The sequence below is a fragment of the Nicotiana sylvestris genome, chromosome 7 (genome assembly GCF_000393655.2).
Source record: "Nicotiana sylvestris chromosome 7, ASM39365v2, whole genome shotgun sequence".
NCBI classification, from domain to species: domain Eukaryota; kingdom Viridiplantae; phylum Streptophyta; class Magnoliopsida; order Solanales; family Solanaceae; genus Nicotiana; species Nicotiana sylvestris.
In genome coordinates, this window is record NC_091063.1 from 42,471,762 (window position 1) to 42,478,510 (window position 6,749).

The window sequence follows — 6,749 nt, forward strand, 5'->3', positions numbered from 1 at the left end:
ATTGGACAAAACTTTGCTATGTTGGAAGCTAAAGTTGCGGTTGCCCCATTTTTGCAAAATTTTGCCTTTGAACTTTCCCCATCTTATGCACATGCTCCTTTTCTTGTGGTGACACTCCAAGGTCAGTATGGAGCGCAAGTAATATTACGTAAGTTGTAAATTTTGAGTGATTTCAACTTGCTTAGGATTGAGGCGTAGTAATAGTTGTTTTAAAATCTGAGTGAGTTACTTCTTATAATGTGTGGTCACACAAATAGCATTCATAGTGGATTTGGTGCCTCAACATTGTGTGATGACTTCTTCTAATGCTTTTCTCCTATTATACCAAGTTGCTTATGTCCATGAAGGGGAGCCTTGTAGCAACGGTAAAGTTGTCTCCGTTTTTGACTTATAGGTCACGGGTCCACTAATGTTTGCATTAGTTTGACTGTCTAAATCATACCCCTTGAGGTGCGGTCTTTCCCCGGACCCTGCATGAACGCGGGATGCCTTGTGCACTAAATTGCCCTTTGCTTATGTCCATGAACCAAATATTTGGGAAGAAAGATGCAATATCAAATTCTTGTTTCCTTAACTCTTGTACATTATACTTATAATACAAGTAATAATCTAATGTTTCACATTAATACAGAAGTACTGAGCAAGTTGCTGGTGACAATCAGAAATTTTACTCAGATCACCGTAACTATTGTTAAGAAAATTCTTAACATTGTTCCACATAAACAACCGCGAATTGAATAATCTAGCCTGTGAACGAATCAAAGCAGAGACCATAGTTGCAAAATATCTCAACTTATGTTTGCTTGACATAGCTATTCATCCGATAAGGCAATTCATGTAAGTCTTAAACACTTACAATTTGTGCAATATAAGAGGAGCACCATATTGGGGTTGCATAGTTATTACAGACTGTGGAGCATGTGTGTAAGATGGAGATAGCTCAAAGGAGAAGCGTTGCAGAATCATAGCCATAGCCATCTTCGCTTCTGTCATTGCAAAGTTTATCCCAATGCATATCCGAGGTCCTGCACCAAATGGGAAAAACGCCATTTGGCCCTTTGTTGCCTTTGAAACGCCTTCACTGAATCTGTCTGGCTTGAATTCTTTTGCATCTTCTCCCCATATTTCCTTGTCATGATGCACTAAAAGTATTGGCAAAGATAGCATCACTCCGGCTGGTAAACTTAGTTCCCCTAACTTGGTTTTTGTTGTAATCCTTCGACCAAGAGCTCCAACCGGTGGATATAGCCTTAACGACTCGTGCAAAATCATTGTCACCTATGGTTAAAAGGAGTTTACTATTGAATTAGGATAGTAATAAAAAATCAAGAACATAGTATTAGAGGCTGATTGAGCTAGTTTTTGTTCCAAGGGTTCAACTAAACCCATGTTATAACTGATTGTAGATGAAAGAATCCTAATTCAATGCAGCTAATATTTTCATCTAACATATTCATTTTCATTGATTTAAAGAGTAATATGGTCATTTAGCTTTTGAAGGGCATTTACGTAATTCGACTTTAGACTTAGGGTCTTCTCACTTTTAGTATAGTAATGATATAATATAACTAAAATATATATATATATATATATATATAACTAAAATTTCAACAAATATTAAATTCTGACCCATAATGTATAATATGTTTAGTGCTAAGAAACTTAAAAGTTGAACTCATCAAGCTTAAATCTTAGATCTGCCTGAATAGAACTAGCACCATATATTGTGGAGATTTTGAAATTAAAGAAGGTAAATTTAAATAACTTACAATTTTTAAGCGACTTAATCCATCAAATTCTAGCATGCCATCACCAAAGACTTGCAAAACCTCTTCTCTAGCGCGAGCTTGCCAGTCTGGATGCCTGCTCAACAAAAACATAGTCCATACAAGCAACACAGAGGTGGTCTCTTCCCCAGCAAAATAGAACAATTTACACTCCTCAATGACCTCTTGTGTACTCATACCAAAATCCTCGTTACCATGTTGTTCAATTTCTTTGAAGTTGGAGTCCAACAATATGCCTAATAAGTCATCAGCATTTGCCTCCCCTGCTTTCATTGCCTTCCCTCTTTTATCAATGATACCCCTAATTGTTGAACTTCTTTCTCAATCTGTTTCATCCTTCTATTTCTCTTAGTTGGCATAAATCTACATTAATTTAACAAACAAAAACATGTAATCATTATCAAATAATCCAATGCATATCATTGCAAAGTTGTGACCAATTGACACCCTTTCCATAAGGATAGCTACTCCACTACTGACCGTCAGTACATAGAACTTAAACTTGGGAAAAAAGAGACGTTCTATTACCTCCATCCTGGAATATATAAGGTGCGAGAAATTGCAATGACATGCTCAGCTTGTTCCTTTTGAAGCTCAAATATCTTTCGGCCTTCTTCATAGTTACTCTCAAAGGCTGTCCGAGAAATCGCATCACTACTCAATCTTTGAAGGTAAGGCCATATATCGAGTTCGCAGGATCCTTTCACCGATGCAGCCTCCTCCCATTGGCTCACCATCTCACTGCAGCTCAAATGAAATGCTGGAAGCATATGCTACACATTTGTACCACTCATTACTACAAGCCAACTGCATCTTGTAGAAATATTATAAAAATTCTATCCTGAAAACCTATATATATATATATATATATATACTAGAGGAAAAAAAATACTACAACAACCTAGTTGAATTTCTGGGAAGGGTAGTGTGTATGCAGTTCTTACTTCGATCCTAAAAAAAATGGAAAAAGAAAAACCAGAAACAAGATATCATGAATTTGTGATATCCATACAAGTCTCAACCATTTTTTAACTTCCTTGGAGATGAGGTTTTCTTTCGAATTGTGTAACCATCTTACTTAAAAGTTTAAGCAGTTGATACTTAAATTATAACTTCAACGTGTCCCTCACGTGTAAGCCTTATTCTTGTAGGCTAAACACGTGAGAAAATCTTTTGCTTTTTAGGTGGTGATAAGATTTGAATTCAAGTCCTTTGCCTATCTGATACTCCATCTGTTTCAATTTATGTGAACCTGTTTGACTGGACACGGAGTTTAATAAGAAATGAAGACTTTTGAAATTTGTGGTCCTAAACAATTCAAAAAGGGGTCCACAGTATTTGTGTGGTTATAAAAGCATCTCACTAAGGGTAGAATTAAAAATTCAAGCTAAATTGTTTTTAAATTTAGAAAGGGTTACTCTTTTTGGAAAGGATCAAAAAGGAAATAGGTTCACATAAACTGGAACGGAGGGAGTAGTACAATGTCGAATTGCATGACAAATTCAATCTAACAGTTTAAATGGTCACAAATGACACACTTTTATTTACTTAAATTATATCTTACACATTTTTGTTGGAAGGGGTGGTGGTTGGGGGGGGGGGGGGGTTGAATACCTTTATCTTCTCCATATGGAAAGTAGGATTGAGGATTTTTCGATGCTTTGCCCATTTATCTTCTTCATAGCTTACAATTCCTTGTGCCAGCAACCTTGTCAGGGGAGTAGATTTTGGTTTTTGGTAGAGAGCATGTCTGGTAAGCACATCCTTTATTACCTCAGGGTCCCTTACAAATACCAAAGGATTCGGCCCAAGCCATACAAAACAGTTTTTACCTGTTAACATATATTGTATAATTGTAAGTCCAACATTCTTGCTCATCAACTTTTTCTTATATTAAGGGTGTGGTTGGTGTGAAAAAACATATCTTTTGGAAAATATTCTAATTTTTTTTATGTTTAGTTGGCTTAACTATTTTGGAAGATATTTTTCTCATAAACTCATTCCCCCTCCCCCCCAAATTCCCCACCCCCTACCAATAGAAGCGGAAGTTTATGGGTTCATGTCGTAATCTAAAATTAATAGACAATAATAACTGGGTTCAAAGTTAGATATATATAGATATTTAATAAATTTTTAGTAAAAAATACAGGTTCTATGCAAAAGTTATTGGTTCCCGGGAACCCATATATTGCTCTCTAGATCCGCCACTGCCCACCAATACTGACCAACCATACCACCCCACCCAACCACTCACCCCCATCATCCCACCCCCCACTCACAACCCCTCCACCCCCAACCGATTTCATTTCTCATAGCGTTCGTCTAAACTATATATTATTCAAGAAAATATTTTTACTAACTACCAAATACCATAAAATATTTTTCGAAAATTTTGTTTCACTCACCAACCCAAACACGGGAAAATAGAGATAAACTACTCATTTCCAGGACAACATACCAAACACAACCTAATTCTTTTTAAGTTTTGAAAACTTACCATATTTCTTGATTGCTTCAATGAAATAAGGGAGGATTCTTGGGGGTATGTCATCATCAGTGACATTCAATGGTTTGGATTTTACTTCTTCAATGCTTTTGGACAACTCTTTGAGATCTCCAAATATTAGTTTGTAAGAGTTCCCTATAAGACCTTGTTGTCTCAGGCACTGCTCCAATTTCCTTGGCCTAAACCATGCCCATTTCAACAACTTCCATGCATATATTACTAATAATGTAACTGCAAACAAGGATAACACTAAGTAGTAAGCCATTTCCATTATAGATACTGCCTTAGAAGTGAAGAGGGGTCTCCAGTTTATACATATGCACAAAAGAAATAGCTGAAAGGCCGGGCACATGAGGTGTGGTGAAATGTGACCCTTTAGTTTAATCATTGAATAGGACAACAAGTCTCTTGATTTCCACCACAATTAACTTCTCATATTTCCTCACAGACAAGAAAGAAAGACAAAGATGCATAGACATATATGAAGGATTGCGTATAGGTGTTCGTAACACGCAGCGGAAAATAATAACAATCCTAGGCAGATCTTTTTATGTTTAAAATTTATTTACATGTCAATAGATCAGATCTAAGACGTACCTGGTGAAGAGAGTCTCGTTTCAAAATTTCTTCGATAGTGCGAAAACTCTATGCGTATCCACACCGAGACTGATCCTTGCTATCAACTCTTTGATCAATGAAACCCGCGAATAAATTGAACGAAATATTGTATTGAAATTTTTCACAAAAATCTCAACTCAATGTTAGAAGAACAAGAAACACTTTTCTTGCAATTGTATTTTCTCTCTTGGCTTTGTATTGCACTCTCACTTTCACAAAGTGGGTTTTCTTCTCAAGAAAAAAAATTGTGTAAATTTTTGTTCCATCACCCTTTATATAACATCACCTATAAACCCTTTTCCTATTTGATTGAGGTAATAATTTATTTTGGGTAAAAATTTATTCCAAAATAAATCACAATCGAATTGTATGGAAATTCGGAAATTACGTTTTAACTAAACGTGACTGCCGAACCAATCCAACTTAATGTTGGAGTTGGTTGGATCAATTCATACGTCCTTTTATGGACTTTTCCTATCCAATTCCAAATTGGTAAATTAATTAATATTTTATATATAACTTTTATATAAATCAATATTAGTTCATATTATATATATCTCAAATATATTTCAACCAAGAAAAATAATTTATTTTCTATATTAAATAGAAACTTCAATTTGTTCACAATATTAATTATATCATCTGTGCTAGCAAAGAATATAATAATATTTCATTTGAACTAATAACTAAATTTATTTAACTAATTAAATTTTTTAATTTAATTAACAAATAATAAAGTAACTAATCCTTTAGCAAAGATCATAACACTTGTTAGTGTGCGACCCCATAGGTTCAATACTAAACCGGTAGTAAATTGATCACATCAATATACTAATCAAGGGTGGCGTCTAGCAACACTCCTTAACGACCGGATAGAATGAAGTATACAATTTACTCTTACGAACCAGTAGAAGAATAATGTAGTAATTCCTCTTGTCCTTATAGCTCTGGATCACCCTAGGATATGGTTCAACTGTCAAATCCTAATAGGCGACCAACTATGTGTTCATGTCAGATATAATCGACCATTGAATGACCTAAGAAACTCATTTCTTCTTTCATTCAATTGCCCTGGCCAAGGTCTTAGTTTGGTCATTTATAATTCATGACAACATGGAGCTTAAACTCATTACCAAGAGTAGACAGATTCCATCTTGATCAATCACGAATTCTACAAGTATTTAATCGTACCCAATATCCTTTCAACTATCGTCCTGGGGCCATAGGTGTCTGGTATCAAAGCACAATAAATAACTTGTCAATTACTATGACGATCTCGGGTCAAAGGAAACTCTTACATCACATTCTTCAAGAGAATATCCTATTGACAGTTTATGGTAATTCTAACCATTAGGAATTATCCAATGAGTCGGTTCAATGATCATATCTCTATATGCATCATCTATCTATGTGATTTAGTTAATGAGATCAACTAATCTTTATCCAATAAAGACGATCACATAAATATTGATCTAACCGGATTACTAATGTCCAAATTAATAATCCTACGATAAAGAACAAATTTAGATTAAATTGTAAGAGACTTTGGTCTCATTATCATGATCTCTATCACGATGACAAATCTCAAAATTTAATCAAGGACCTTATCAAATTAATCAAATAATTAATAATAACTATGATATATAAAAGAATATCAAATGCCACATATTTTTATATCAAATAACATTCACAAAAATATGTTCAAATCATCAAATATGAGATTGGATCTAGGGCATATCTACTATATCCCTAACAATCTCCCACTTGCACTAGAGCCAATCGCTCTTATACTTCATTCCCAATTTTCACTTGTGCTTGTCAAACTCCTTTGTACCATG

The 6,749-nt window shown here is 34.8% G+C and overlaps 1 pseudogene; it reads right to left on the bottom strand.

The window, feature by feature from the left end:
* Positions 1-547: 547 nt before the first annotated feature.
* LOC104230130 (cytochrome P450 CYP72A219-like) lies at positions 548-4,627 on the bottom strand (annotated as a pseudogene).
* Between the last annotated feature and the right edge of the window lie 2,122 nt (positions 4,628-6,749).